The sequence below is a fragment of the Xyrauchen texanus genome, chromosome 6 (genome assembly GCF_025860055.1).
Source record: "Xyrauchen texanus isolate HMW12.3.18 chromosome 6, RBS_HiC_50CHRs, whole genome shotgun sequence".
NCBI lineage: Eukaryota > Metazoa > Chordata > Actinopteri > Cypriniformes > Catostomidae > Xyrauchen > Xyrauchen texanus.
In genome coordinates, this window is record NC_068281.1 from 18,695,604 (window position 1) to 18,712,505 (window position 16,902).

At 39.3% G+C, this 16,902-nt stretch overlaps 1 long non-coding RNA gene across 1 annotated transcript in view; it reads right to left on the minus strand.

Annotated features, from left to right (window-relative positions):
- The window catches only part of LOC127645148 (uncharacterized), a 33,713-nt gene that overhangs the window by 7,548 nt on the left and 9,263 nt on the right, over positions 1 to 16,902 (minus strand). Inside the window, exon 2 of the long non-coding RNA XR_007970763.1 lies at positions 16,797 to 16,847. This is a non-coding gene — a long non-coding RNA (uncharacterized LOC127645148). The remainder of the gene's footprint in view (positions 1 to 16,796; positions 16,848 to 16,902) is intronic.

The following is a 16,902-nucleotide window of genomic DNA, read 5'->3' on the forward strand; positions in this document are numbered from 1 at the left end:
CACTGGCTTCCTGTCTCATTCAGGATTGAGTACAAGGTCTTCCTCCTTACCCACCAATGCATTCATTGTGAAGCCCCCTCCTACCTCAAGGAACTCCTAACCCCACAGACCTCAACACGAGCCCTCCGATCTGCCTCAGCATATCTACTGAAACCTCCCAGGACCAAGCTCCGTACAATGGGAGATCGGGCTTTCTGCTCTGCTTCTCTCAGATTGTGGAATGCTCTCCCTGACCACCTGAGGACACCTCAGACTGTGGATGCTTTTAAACGTGGCCTTAAAACCCACCTTTTTAGGAGAGCTTATGATTGAACTTTATCTTCATGCTCTCCATGTGTTTATATGTTTAGCACTTACCTGTTTTTATCATGTAGCACTTTGGGATTTGCTTAAATATAAAGTGCATTACAAATTAAATTTATTATTATTATTATTATGCTCAACGTATGTATGTAGTGCCCGCACAGGGCATAACAAATGCAATGATTTTTCCTCATCTGAATTAAATGGAGGAGGGGAGAAGACCTGGAGATGAACCACCTGTGCTTTGAAGGGTGTGGTCAGGACCTTGGGTAAATAGCCTTTCCTGGGTTTGACAGTGGCTCTAGAAAGACCAGGCCAAACTCCAGACATGAATTGTCGACTGATAATGCATGTATGTCAACGACCCAATTTCTGAGTCCAGAGCCAGCAGTAGTGTGGTCTTAATAGAAAGCATACGCAAATCAACAGAGTCCAAAGGCTCGAAGGGGGGGCCCTGCACGAGCATTTAGGACTAAAGTTAAATCCCAAGTCGGGACTGTGCCTGCCGAGATGGATTTAATCGTCTTGCTCCTTTAAGGAACTTTATGATTAAATCGTACTTGCCTATAGAGGCGCCGGTTTCATGTGCGTGATACGCAGATCTAGTTGTCACATACACTTTGAGCTTTGACGGGGTGAGTCCTGCATCTAATCGCTCTTGAAGAAATATTACAATTTCATGAATGGGGCAGTTTACCGGGTCCTTGCTGTGTGAGAGACACCAATCAGCGAACACCTTCCATTTTAGTGCATAGAAGCGTCTAGTGGACGGTGCTCTGGCTTGTAAAATGGTGTTTATGACTGAACACGTCAGTTCTGGTGCATTTACTATGCTCCATTCAGGAGCCACACATGCAGGTTCCACAGCTAGGGCTGGGGATGCCAAATTGTGTGCCTGAGAGAGGAGATCCCTCCTCAGTGGTATTTCCTATGGTGAGCTGTACAGCATCTCCATCATTTCCAGAAACCATGGCTGGTTGGCCATTTTGGTGCAACTAATAGAACGTTTCCTTGTCCTCTCAAACTTTGCATATGGCAGAGTGGATCAGGTATACTGGAGGAAACGCATATCTGTTTTTCACCAGCCATTTGTTTGCCATTGCATCCCTTCCCAGCGGGGCTTGGGACTTCGGAGAACAGAGGGGATAGTGGGCATTCTCCACTTAGGCAAATAGATTGATTTCTGCTTTGCTGAATATTTCCCAAATCCTCAGTATAGTTTGAGGATAAAGTCTCCATTCGCCCGGTATCACCCGTTAGCGTAACAGTAGACGTGCACAGTAATTCAGGCAGCCTGGGACATATGTCACTCTCAGGGAGAGATGATGCTCGCTCCATAGGAGGGGGTGACGCGTCATTCTCGACAGTGGCGGTGAATGAATTCCGCCTTGGCTGTTTATATATTTACCACAACTGTCATGTTAACTGAGCAAACCAGGACATGACAGCTCACTATTTCAGACTGAAAGCCTTTAAGGCTAGAATTACAGCCAATAGCTCTAAGCGGTTGATGTGCCACGCCCTCCTCACACCTGTCCAGGTGCCAAAAGTTGGGTGTCCACTGCACACCGCCCCCCAACCTGTGTTGGAAGCATCCGTGGTCACCCCTTTTCGCCTGACAACTTGGGACTTCGAGTACCAGAGGGGACAGTGAGTATTCTCCACTGAGGCAAATAGATTGATTTCTGCTTTGCCAGATATTTCCCAAATCCTCAATACAGTTTGAGGGTGAAGTCTCCTGAATTCTGCCACAATTATATATGCCACAACTGTCATGTTGTCTGAGCTAACCAGGACATGACAGTTTGATATTTCTGACTGAAAGCCTTTAAGGCTAGGAATACAGCCGATGGCTTTAGGCACTTCGTGACACTTGCCCCAGCACGACACCTCGCTGGTAAAATGCAAGAGGATCTGTCCGTGGTGCTGAACAGAGGCTGGATATAGTGATGCGCATGCGTCATTGGCGCTAAGCACGTTGCGCCACACGGCGCTTCAGCCAGCACTCAAGAGGTCTCATGTGTAAGAGAACTAATGGAATGATGGCGGATGCCGCCGCCACAAATCCCAGTGCTTTCTGAAACAAGTTTCAGTGGAAATGTTCTCCCCAGTTTTAACTGAGATGGACACTGTAAAATGGCTGAAGCAGTAAAACTGTGCTGGCATAAAAAAACCTCTGATTGCGGCAGTAACAGCCAATTGTCGAGGTAGTTTAGGATGCATGCCGCTCAGTCTCAGAGGGGCGACAATCGCATCAATGCACTTTGTGAATGTGCGAGAAGCCAAAGAATGTCCGAAGGGCAGGACTATGAATTGATACGCTCAAAAACATCCTGTGATGTCTTACAATTTGGATAGATAGTACGCATCTTTCAGATCTATCAACGCAAAACAATCATGTGGGCGTACATGCGATAAGATCCTTTTCTGAATAATCATTTTGAATAGGCACTTACAAATGCGCAATTAAAATGTCTCAGATGCAGGATTGGCCGAAGCCCGCCGTCTTTCTTTGGAACAAGAAAATAACGGCTGTAAAACCATTTTGTGCTTGACAATTTGGCACAATCTCGATCGCGTTTTTCACGATGAGAGGTGTATTTCGGCTCGTAACACTGGCACGTCATCGGACGAAACCATGGAAGACAGAACGCCGTTGAAACGGGGTGGCCGGTGTGCAAAAAAGGATCGTATAACCTTGTTCGATCGTTTTTGCACCCATTCTGAAATACCCGTTAGGGATGGCCACGCATCCGCATAATGGGACAGAGAGCAGTTTGGTTTGCTCACTGTATGATATGATGCGACGCTCACTCTAGGGAAGCGGTTGCGCATAATGTGTGTGCTTTGAATAGGAAAAGGGGGCTCTTTATTGAGAATGTGCATTTGCAACGAATGCTGTATTCTTTTTTGCACTTATTGCATTCATTTGAGTGCAAGACACAGAAACAACATTTTGAATAACAATATCCCTTTCCCGACCAACAAAATTGGGGAGATGGGGAACAGTGTTTTGTGTCTCTCCAATCAAGCCTTTTTTGGAGCAGACCCGGAGGGAATCGCGGGCTCTGCTTTTCGCTTCAAATGCTATTGCCCGTCAGGAGCGCTTTGCTGCACGTAATGATACGCAGGTGCCTGTGAGGCTTTTAGTCGCACGCTGACTTGAAACAGAGAGAGGGCGAACCAGCTGTGATATACTCCATGTGGGCATAAAGTGTCTCATAGCCTGTGACTGCTGCTGAATCGCGACATAACGCTCAGCAAACTTATTCATAGAGCCGCCAAAAAGGCCGGCTGGAGACACAAGAGCATCTAAAAAAGTGGCTTTTTCTTTATCACTCATTTCTGCCCTGGAGCACCTCCATTGTGTGGAGTGCTGATCCAGCTTGTTCTGCTGCTGAGTAAGCTTTTCCCGCCAGTGCGGACGTTTGTCGACACTGTTGGGAAGGATGTACATGTTACTCGCTGGGCAGAGGTGTGCCGCTACCGCCTCCTCCACAGGGGGTAATTGGGCATAACCGTTTTCTTTCCCAAAGAAATGATCCACATTAAAGAGGATGGCGTCACTGCGCGAGGGCGCCATATAAGGTCGCGCGCCAGGACTTGAATAGTTTTCATTATGAACTTCGGGGAAGAAATGTGCGGGATGCTACCGTTTAACGGCGCCCGCACTGCTGGAACCATTCATCAAGGCGAGACGGTTCCTCTGGGGGAGACCAGTCAGGGTGAAGCTCTTCGACTGCCCTTGTAAGGACGCGGAGCATCTCCCTGTCAGTGGTGTGTGCACGTTCCTCGCCCTCGCTGGGGGAGGGGCGGCAGCATTATCCACTGACCATTTGCCTGATGTGGCGAAAGACATGACATCGTCATCATCCCTAGCGTCAGATCCACCAAACGAGACGAGGCCACACGCTCATCAGAGGGCCAGAGCTCATCTCGCACATAGCGTATGGGGGATATATGCGCTTCGTGGAGATTGAGGGGCTCGTGGGGCGTGTGCCGGCACGAAATCCACCTCAAGTTCGTCCTGCTCGGCCTCGCCGTGCCTCCTCGTGTGAACCCTCGGGAATCACAGAAGAGGGGGGTGGGAGGGCGCGAGAGGCTGAATCGTCCCTCAGAACGAGGGCGATTCGTGAGCGAAGCGACTTGAGACATGTCCTCACAGTGAGGACAGTCTGTCTCCATGAGAGCTAACTCTGCGTGGGCGCGGCCCAGACAGAAAACGCAGCTCTCGTGCTTGTCTGACGGCAGGATGTGTCTCTCGCACAAAGAACACTTACGGAACAACATCTTGAAAAAGATGTGAACACGTAAGTGGCTATATAAGTTATATAAATATAAATTTATATTTATATAACTTATATAACTTACATTTATACACACAAGTACAATTTTGCTTTAAAAGGATACTCTACACCTGCTGACGCGCTGCGGAGAATCAGGATGCTGAGGTCCGTTCACCAGCGAAGCGTCAAGCGGCGAAGCTGAGTGATGTTCTTCTCGCTGCCGTGAAGATTCCGTCCACTGACTATTGTAAATCAACAGCGAAGGTAGAGGGCTTCAAGACAAGAGGTAATCGCTGTCTTGAAGGAAGAAATTCTGAGGAAATGGTGTCTGTGCACCTGTTTTATAGCGGTCAGTTTGCGCCGAAACGAGCGGTCAGTTTCGCGCCAAAACAGGCTGGCTCAAACACCATAGCTAATATTAGAATATTGGCGTTATTGTAGAGAGGTTTCAAATAGGTCATGTATGAAGGCACTCCTCAAATAGGTCGTGTATGAAGGCACTCCCCATATGCGTTAGTAACGCAATGTCAAGTGGACTGAAGTCTAAAGGGAACTGAAGTGCCCTCATTGTTGTATGAGTTGGTATCGCCAAACTAGACAGTGGTGTCACGTGGTACCTGTTATTTTCTCAGTGCTGGCCAGGATGCATGAACTCAGTCGTTTATAATTACTGGATGAGGATTTTTTAAAAATGCTTTTATAGATAATGCTGAGGGAGATTTTCATTCACAGGTATGAATCCTTGCAATTATCAGTTTTTATTAAAAATAACTATACAGTGTAAATTATCTCCAAATGGATATAAAGCATTCTTAGATTTAAATGCAGATGCATGAAGGATTCGGTTTTCAAGCATTAAGCATCCCCTGCAGGAATAAAACACCCAAGATAGTCATTGGCTAACAATGTGCAATATCAGTCTGTAGGTCTGTAACCCACACACAACTTTCGAATGAAAACATGAAATACATCACAGGAGTAATATGTTGAGTCAGTGAAGATGTTAAAGGTGTCCATAGAAATGGTCATTTGTTTTTCATGGTGAAGAAAACAGACAGGTAAGAATTTTAATTTTCTGAAAGGGTAAATGTTTTATGAAACATTAACCCTAATGCTTTTTCTGAATGTTTGATATGATACAGTGTATAAATATTTAAGAGTATGCATTGAATTAAGGGATGACACAATTATATTTACAAAAAATATCATGGTTAATTTAACTGTAAAAATTTAGAATCCACGGTTATAAAAATGTTGTAAGCCTACATGGGAAAACTCTTGTGCCTTTGTGGGTACCGGAGCTGGTGCTATGGTTACGGACGGTGGCCGTGTGGTGCTTTCATGACACCAGGTGTCGAGAACTGAACATGAAACTAAAGCTTAAACACACAAATTCCAAAATATAGCACAGGAATTCGATTTACCAGACTCATATCCGTCAAATGAAGATGACGGATGTAAAACATACAGACAGAAGTCCTATAAAGACACATATTCTACAAATGGGACAGGATGCTCCATTAGCCATCCAACAACAAACTAGAAAGTTTCATATTTTTAGCTGTGTTGATTTTATAGTGATGACTTAAAGATGCCAATTTTTGTAATGTTTAAGTGTGCTGACAGAGAATGATGCATTGCATGTTGTTACTATCAGCGAGTAAATTAAAAAAGTTGTGTCTTAAATCTTAAAAAAAATTGTTTAAAGCTTTTGTACAGTTTCCCCATATTCAACAATAAATGTCAATTTTGTCATGACCGGACTTTAAATTTCCTGCTATGAGCAATGTTTACGTTATTATGCATAGTCCAAAGGTTTATTTGTAAGGTGTTGTGGACAGTATTTAGAGTCTGTTGCCAATTCTTTATGTTGGGGTGTCTGACATTACAATGGATTGCTTTAATAAACGGATGCAAAAGAAAAACCACAATAATCTTAAATGTATGCACATTTGAAGCACTCTGTTTACACTTAAGCACATCACTGAGGATGTGCATAAGTGGTGTTGTGCTCTAGATTGGAGTGTCTCTAATTACCTCCTATTTTGTGTATGTGTGTGTATTTAACAGTTTTCTTATTATAGGGCTTCCCTTAGCATCCACGTTTCCCCAGAAATACGTCCACTTAGACTTATTGTCAATTGTCATATGATACACATTTTTCACATCAGTGCTGTAGCATAATAAGAAAGAGTGGCAAAAGACCACTTCATATAATAAATATACTTGAAATGCTAGTCTTTTTTGACCCATATATGCATTCTAGTGTTGAATCAATATATAAAACATAAAACATTCAATATTTCCATTAGAAGCAAAGTCCCAACTCACTAAAATTACATTATTTTGTTGTATAGTTATTTCAAATAAATGCATTATTTTTCTCAAATTAGTTTTTCAGTGTCTCTTATTAAATGTGCAATTTTTAAATGTGCGGTTATTATTATTGATAACTTTAAATGAATAAAAATGATTTTAAAAAATGTTGTACAGGTTGCGGTCCAGAGTGCAAAATTATTAGGGGGCCCAAAAATCCTTATGCCACCCCTTGTTGGATGTGTAAGTACTATTAATGTTTAAAATTTAGCATGATTTTTTTCCTAATAAAAGTATTATTATTGGTTGAATTTAGCTTATTGATTGTATTTTTGTTTACCTTATTATGTTCATGTGTTTGTAATAAATACATTTGTGATCAAACAATAATCGGGGGACCCCTATTGAAGATCCTTGATCTAAGGCAACTAAGGCTGCGCAGGAAACATTTTTCAGCTTTCTGACATGGCCCATATCTTTCCATAAGTATATCATTCCTGGGTGAAACCTTTAAATTGCTTACCATTCATGATTATGTGTTTCACTAATTTAACTTTCTTTGGTCTTACCATCTACATGATTGTGGGAAGTAAATGCTTTATTTAATTGTTACCACAATGTTTTTATTATTTATTTTAATTTTGTTGGTTTTACAGATTTTGAGGGTAATCAAATCTTTCTAAAAAATATGGTTTAATCCAACAATATTAGAAATATTGGAAAAGATTCAGAATGGCCATTCAAAAAAGTCCAATCCCCAAAATAGTTAGAGATCATTTTTAAATCTTTTATTTAGGCTGGGATGCTTGCTAACTCTTCTCACAATACAACTGGAATTTCAGAGCAAGTAACCAAGAAACTAACTGTAACACTACACAGGCCTCAGCGTTTGTGTACCCTGAATGTCGCTTGTCCTGGTATTTTGTACAGAGCATAGAAAACTATGCAGCTTCATTCCTTTGTGTCATTAGTTTACACCATGAAAAAATACACCATGTTAAATCATTAAATTACACAGGGATTTTAATTTTTATTATTATTATTTCTACATTATTCTCTAGGACTTTATCAATTTCATACCTAAAATTACATCAATTTGTTTTCTGTAAAATCTTATTATGCTCTGTTGCATCATGATAATTTTATTATTTTTTTTATTTATTTATTGTTTAGATTTAGTTTTAAAGCATAACATTTCTAGAAAGTCCTGATAAGAAGTTAAATGTTTTCAGTTTCATTAAAGATGTCATGTATTGTTGGAATTAATTAGTGAGTCGCTAAATTGGATTATTATGTTCTGTCCTGTTTCCTTTGTATTTTTCATTTGAAGCAACTTGTCTTTGGTCTCATCTTGTTCCAATTGTTCACACATTTGCCTTGTTTTCTTATTATCCCATTGTCTCCAGAAACCATTCGTGCACCCATGATACATTTAAAAATTCATGAATGTATTGCCTTTATATAACAAAATAACAAACCAAGTGGCATTTATTTTAAAGAAAGGAAGCACAAGCATGCTTTGAGCAAAACATACATAGGTTTGTTAGGTTTCAAATTATACAAATGATATATTGTTGAATATTAAAACTACAAGGATTTGTTTTAATATTGAGACATTTTTGGTTGTTAAAATTCTCTTTGCACCGTTGGTTACTTTGACCACACTGATATGTTTTCATTGGAAAGCACATATTGTTCTCTAGTTTTAGCACTTCCGTCCCCACTGAGACAGCGTTTTTGTCTAGTGAAAACTGAGCTTTTCGAAAACACTCTCCTAATTGGATAAATTTCAATATGTTGTCTTTGCGTTGAAGTGTGCCTGGAAAAATTGAGAAATCTTAAAACAACGATGTATTTGTTGTCATGGGACAGAGTCATTTGATCCATCCAACCCAAAACAGTCAAGATGGCGACACACAAGTGGTGTTGTTGTGCCTGCTGTTTACTTTTGAGAGCGTTGTAAAGACAAATGTTACTATGTACAACATTTACTTTAGATTCCTTCAAAGGCGACGGGAAGTTCATGCGGAATTGCGGTCAAAACAGTTGAAAACACAGAAAACTGTGTTTCAAACCATACATGGAAATGATGCAGGGCCATGCTTCTTATGTTGTTTTCACATGTACAGTAAGGGGATTTAAGTATTTTAGGACTTTCTGTGTGTAAAACATTTTTCAAATGTAAACAGCAGTTTGAACAGTGAGTGTTTCGAATGTGAAAATGCAGTTTTCAAATTTATCTGGATTAATGTGGACTTAGCTTTGTTAGCTCAGCTGTGGAAACTTGAGGGGAAGTGACTTACAACTTGACTCGGTTTGTTTACAGTAATTGAAAAATGGTTGTTTCTGGATCCACTTTTATCTTGTTAAACCGCACACACAATATACCACAACCCACTTGCCTCGACAGCAGGTTAATTGCCATCATGCTTCGAGCAGGGAAAAAGCAACAAATCAATTACATTTGAGGGTTCAGCTATGCATAGTTGTGACAGTCTTTTACCTCTTTATGACAGAAAGTTTGGCTTAAGGTCACAAAATATATATATCTAACAAAAAGCCATCTGTCACTGCTCTCTTTGAGCGTGAGAAGATGAAGAGAAGATGATCTAGTCACACGCAAGCCGCCTAAACGCTTATTATATAACTGTGGAGGGTCCACAGCTGCAATGAATCTGTGTGCTTTGCAAACCTGAATGTCCCTCTTCTTGTCTCATCATTTGAACTATTATGAAACTTTGTAAATGGATACTTTCCTCAATGGCAAGGCTGATGGCATGTGATTTTTATCTTATTGTGCTCCTTTGGCACACTGTAATAAAATATTTATAACTTTTATAGTAGTAATACAACATTTTATTACAATTAAATGACATCTGTAGAATCAGAATAATCAGTTGTGTTCATTAAAGTAACCTCTTTATATTTAAACATCAACTCTAGTAGTGTGACGTACACAGTACTTTGCTGGTGCTTAGGACATTTTCAGTTTTTACTTTTTTATAATAAATTATATTTGTTGATTGTAACTGTTACGTCCCTTTTTATGTTGTCTAGGGAATAAGGGAATAACACTTTTAAAAAGTGTGTGTGTGTGTGTGTGTGTGTGTGTGTGGACAGAGCAAGAAAAAGAAATCTATCTCAAAACTCATCTCGAAAGGATTTATTAATCCACAATGCCATGATAGATGAGTGAAGAAAATAATATTTACAATATATACAAACAATAAATTAGATCAATAAACATACTAAAACACAAACAAAAACCCAAGGTGGGAAGGCACGAGAGATGCCAACTCAAACAAATCAATAAAACAGAACAAACTAGCTAAAGGTTAATTCAACTAAACTAACTACCAAACATAAAATGTAGAAAAGTCTTCGGCGTCAAGACGCTCTAACCAAAACTACGCTAACTATTATAACAAAACTTACAAGATGGGCACTCTCCTAAACTAGTGTTTCTAACATTCAAAACATCCTAAATAGTGCAAAGTGTATATCGCGCGACCTACTAACCTGCTCCCTCCTTCCCAGACTCACACGCTCCGTGTTAATTGATCGGGACGAACAGTAAAATGACAGAACACTAACACCATTTGAGAATAGATTGAACAAACAATAGACACACACACACACACACACACACACACACACACACACACACACAAAACACACACACACACACACACACACACACACACACACACACACACACACACACACACACACACACACACACACACACACACACATGTTGTGTTTCCATGTTTTATGGGGACTTTCCATAGACATAATGGTTTTTATACTGTACAAACTTTATATTCTATCCCCTAAACCTAACCCTACCCCTAAACCTAACCCTCACAGAAAACTTTCTGCATTTTTACATTTTCAATAAAACATAATTTAGTATGATTTATAAGCTGTTTTCCTCATGGGGACCGACAAAATGTCCCCACAAGGTCAAAAATTTCGGGTTTTACTATCCTTATGGGGACATTTGGTCCCCACAAAGTGATAAATACACGCTCACACATACACACACACACACACACACACACACACACACACACACACACACACACACACACACAGACAGACACAGACTGTCAGTGACAGCGAGTCAAACAAGTATGCCAAAGTGAGAAAAAAAAGCTGTCGACATGGAAGTGATCACGGGTATTTGAATGAAATGGTGAGATGTGATTGGATAAGTTGAACCGAAACGTCATCGTCCTTCATGAAGATGGTAGATTGAACCAACGAACACCTGAAGCACACGCACCACAACAACAACAACAACCCCACATTTCCATATTGCAACACTTTGAATACGTACGAGTACGTAACAGTAACCTTGAGTTTTTATGCTGACTGTTCATATCGGTGTGAATGCATAATATTTCTATTCACCTTTTTCCTGAATGTGGAAGTGTTCTACGATTCGACTGTTTTCAAATTCCAGTCTTCAGTCTTTTCACTCCCGTTAGCGTGTATTCTTAGCAGGTACTGTATTAGTGTACGTACTGGCTGTATAGTGTTGATACTTCACAGATTCGATATGACATGTATGTTATTTTTTTCGATTTCTCCCTTTTTCTCCCCAATTTGGAATGCCCAATTCCCAAAGTTCTCATGATGGCATAGTGACTCGCCTCCATCCGGGTGGTGGGGGATTAATCTCAGTTGCCTCAATGTCGGAGACGGTCAATCCATGCATCTAATCATGTGGCTTGTTGAGCACGTTACTGTAGAGATATAGTGCATGTCGAGGCGTCACACTATTTTCCCCGTCATCCACGCACAACTCACCACGCGACCCACCAAGAGCGAACCACATTATAGCGACCACGTGGAGGTTACCCCATGTGACTCTACCCTCCCTAGCAACCAGGCCAATTTGGTTGCTTAGGAGACCTGGCTGGAGTCTCTCAGCATGATTCAAACTCGCGACTCCAAAGGTGGTAGTCAGCATCTTTTACTCGCTCAGCTATCCATGCTGCTATATGACAGTTTTTTTATTGACAGTGGCTCAACCCTGTGTGTAGAAGACATGAAGCAATGGTCCGAGGTTAGTTACGTTGATATCATTAACTACTTTGAATTGTTATGACAGCCAACAACAGCACAAGTTGAGCTTGAAATTCATTTTTACATTTAAAAAAAAAAATGGTTGTTGTTCTCCATTTGGATTGCTTGTTTTGGTAGATTTACATTACATCTCATCACAAGAAACAGAAAACAGACAATTAGAATCATCATTGTGCTGCCCCGGGATTGCTCAGAAAAACTGTGGATACTGAAAAGTACAATAAGGCACATTTTAACAGTATTTCAAAATGACTACAATATAATGCTTTGACAGTAAAATTCTTATAAATGTATAAAATCCTGCCAATTTGTACAGTACATGAATTCAGACAAAAATAGAAATGTATTTTTACAATTACTCTTAATCTCCCTTGTGAAGATGAAACATGAGACTTCTTTACGTAAGATCGACATGTTAACAGTTATCTAGAACAGTTATAGTAGAAATGTATCTGGAAAAACTCTGGTCCTATTATTTGTTTAAGACTCAAATAACAGGAGCAGCCTTCCTCCATGGTCTTGCCAGATAACACAGAAATTGATTCTTTGGAGGAAGATCCATAGAGATGACTGCACTTTCAGTAAGCTGCAGAGTCTTCGAAAGCTTTCTTGGTCTTTAAGGGGCTTAACTCCGGTTCCTGCTGAACTGAGCCAGTGCTAAATACATCAACTGTTATCAGCTCAGTAGGCACAGGAGGTTGAACCCAGGGTTGTACCCCACACTGGTGTCACCCAGTTACAGGGCTTTCGTGAAGAATTGCAACATCCATGTTTTTCTTCTGATTAATCTTAAATCCAAATGTGGATCAAAATCAAAGCCTTTCCAGTTTCCAGCTAGATAACTTAAAAACATAAAGCAGAAAAAATATTGCATCAGATCTACAAAGTCTTACATTGAAAAGAAAAAAAAAAACAGAAAGATGGGTCTTGGCATAGAGCAAGGTGTTATTGCAATATAAGTGAGCATCAAGTAAATCACGTTCTATCATAATGGGAACTTTCCATGGACTCATGTTGTTTTATACTGAGCTAATTATATTTTCTATCCTCCAAAACTAACCCTCACATAAACCTTTAGCATTTTTACATTTTCACTTTATTTTAGAATCTTTATTAAGCTGTTTTTCTTGTGGGGACTGTTGGAAATCACCTTTATTTTGTGGACCAGCCAACAGTCCCCACAAGAAAAACAGCTTAATAAAAGATTCTAAAATAAAGTATTAATGAAAATGAACTTTCACAATGTAGGCAACACCTGACCTACACATAGACAGGGACATGTTTATTAGCTATCTTAGACATAGACTTATGTTGTTTTTGCACAAAGCGTTTTAGTTTTTTATATAAAATATATATTTTATATAAAAACGAATTATGTACAGCTAAATATAAATACTATAGACTAACCCTTCCCCTAAAATAATACTTTTAGCATTTTTAGAGTTGAAAGGCATGGGTGAAGGGGGGGGGGTAATAAGAAACACCACTGTTTGGAGTAATCATCGGTGATATAGCCCAGTGGTGCTATATCCAATGTCAACTTGACCAGACCACCCGGTCTGAGAGGGCGGGTGGGATGGAGGATTACACTGACATTTTCCCCAGCCAGTCATTTTCTGTAGTTCCTCTAGATCAGGTTCATGTTCCTCTTTCAGTTTGCTGTAGTATGGCCTGCCGTCATGTTTGTGTTCTCACCTGTGGCTGATTTTGAGTCTGGGCTTCAGAGGAGCGGAACTTAGCCACTGTGAACATAGGATATCCGAGATCTGTTCACAGAGTGAGCCAAGTCCTGCACCTCACGAAACTTCATCAAACGTCACCATATGTTTGCAACATAGCATAAAATCTAGATGTTCAGCGATGCATTGGTCAAACTATCATTGGATTGGATATCAGAAATCATCACTGTCTACACTGTAAAATGAAATTGCTTGTCACTCAACAGTATTTTTGTTTATATGATTTGTTGCTGGGGATAAATTAAAATCAGTTTACATACTAACCCAAGACAAACAATCAACATTAAAGAGGAGAATAATTAATAATGTATTGTTTATTTGCATTCACACTGTATATTTTATAGTATGCGCTATCTATTTATCTATCAAGTTGACATCTGTCTGTCTGTCTGTCTATATTTGCAGGGTTGGGGAATAATGAAATACATGTAACGGGAATAAGTATTTCATATACAAAATTTAAGTAACTGTATTCCACTAGTTACAATTTAAATCATTGGTAATTACAATACAGTTAAATTGAAAAAGTATTTTGATTAATGAAGAGATTACTTTGCATTTTATTGTCATTTGTTTAATTTAATATTTAGTCCTTTCAGATGGGAAACATTTATACATATAAATGATGTGATCCAAAGTGCATTTGAACAGCGGTGAAACACTTTCTTATAATGTGTTACATTCATACGAGCAGACGTACATTTGAAGTAAATTTGGAGCATAAGAAATAGAAATAAACCTTGTGTAAATTGTCAGCTTTATGTTAAGCTAAAATGCTATTTCTAGCCATTTTACATGCAAGTTACAAGGCACGATCATATGTATTTTATCAATTTCTTTTTTCTAGTAAAACCTTTGATTTTAGGGCAAAAATCATATTTTTGATAATCATTTTTGTATTGTTTTTGTAAAAATACCTAAAAATCCTTGATTAGATTGATCTTGTTTTAGAAACAACACAGCATAAGATATTTAGGATTTCAGAGAATGTATTTTTATGATGTGTATTTTGTCTTACTGTAATGGCAGAGTTTTTATAGTCAAAACAAGTGAAAAAGATCTACCAGTGCTGAAGTAATCCAAAGTATTTCGAATACGTTACTGACCTTGAGTAATCTAACATAATATGTTACAAATTACATTTTACAGCATGTATTCTGTAATCCGTAGTGGAATACATTTCAAAAGTAACCCTCCCAACCCTGTGTGTGTGTATGTGTGTGTGTGTGTGTGTGTGTGTGTGTGTGTGTGTGTGTGTATGTATATATATATATATATACACACACACACACACACACTTTAAAAAGTGTTATATATAATACATACATAATACACTTTAGAAATATATATACTGTATATAAAAATACTATATATATACAAACATTCAATACAAGTATTTCATGTATTCTCTTAAAAACAATGTCATAAAAACAGCATGCATAAAAATCAAAGAATTACCTCACCTCTCATATATATATATATATATATATATATATATATATATATATATATATATATATATATATGTCATAAATACATACTGTATAGCTGTAGTATATATAAGTTGAACAAAGAAAATTGTTCAGCACTACAAATTTCAGTTATTACTTATTTAGCCTTTAGTCATGGTTCATTCTGAGGGTAGGTTATTCAGTCTTCAGGGAATGGTGAGAAAAATATTGGTGCATTCGGTTTGATTTGACTAAGGGACAGGTTTGACAGCTTCATCCATCAGGGTGTAAGCAGGGTCAACTGACGAAGACTTTCCTGAAGTAAACAGTTCACAGCTGGTTGGAAATCCCTGGCAATGTGATTTTATGATATAATCCCAAATCACTCTGCCAGGAATCCCTCCAGCTGGCCCATTGATGAGATGACCAGGAGAAAGAGAGGAAGAAAACATTTTGTATTCCTGTAGCTCATCTGGTAGAGCATGGCACTAGCAAAGCCAAGGTCATGGGTTTGATTTCCTTGGGAAAGAATGCACACCTTAAATGCAATTTAAGTTGCTTTGGAAACATAAGCATCAGCCAAATGCATAAATTAAATATTAAAACAGCATCTAAGACCTAGCCAGTCAGCAAGTGGCAGTGACACACTCCATTCCTCGCTGCTTTGGTATTGCACGCCTCCTGTTTCACACTCTGCTCACAGGAATAATTTGCCCAAACTCACTCATACTCTTGAGAAAACAAACTTCCAATGGAGCCACAGTGTCTTTTGTTTACATGACCCTGTGGCAGAAAAGGTTATATTTGTTTGTGTGTTCACCTTGTCATTAGATGGCATAATGGGTGTTGACAGAATTTGTCCTCTTGCCAGAAAATTGTTACCAACTTTAGAGGAGTATGATCCCCACATCAAAGTGTTCACACATTTAAATGGTGCTGCTCGTTATGTGGAATGAGTGTATCACATGAAGTGACTGACATAATGAAAAACACAGACAATTGTCAGGGTCACTGCAACAACTAGATAATAGAGTTTATACTCCACATGAATCATCTGGGCTGTTGTTTCATGCGGTGACTCACGACATTGGTCAGGGCTGTGAATGTGATCTGGCTCATCTCCTCTCCAAGTGTCTGTAGAGATGTTTAGATATAGCCATTCCTCATCAGTGTGACTGAAGCCAGAATCTAATTGAGTTAGAGGCCACAATAAAAGCCACTTTGTCTGAACTAAATGCAAATGGATTTCATAAAGAGCAGTTTTTGCTCTTTTAAACCTTTAATATTGTATTATGGGTTTTTATTATAAGGGTTTAGGGGCGTACTGGCCATAGGGAGAACCGGGACTTTTCCCAGTGGGCCGGCCACAAAACGGGGCTGAATGGGCTGGTTTTTATTTTAAATCCAGGGTGATTTCTCTTCCCAGTCTGCCTCTGTAAGTGTTAGTGTCATATTGGCAACTGCATGTGAAATACACTGCATAACCTAAAACATTAGATGGCAAGTTGCTCTGTCCTTTGTCAGTTGGCTTTCAATGTCTTTGAACCAACATGGCTGTGATACTTGGAGTAAAAACATTGCATTTTCTCATGTCAGTAAAAACTTACCCATGGCTGCTTTTTTTTTACATTCTCTCCAAAAAGACGTCATGGAAAGATCTGGAAAAAAAGAGGGAGAGAGACTTTTATTCTTTTTGAAAGCTGTTTAAAATGT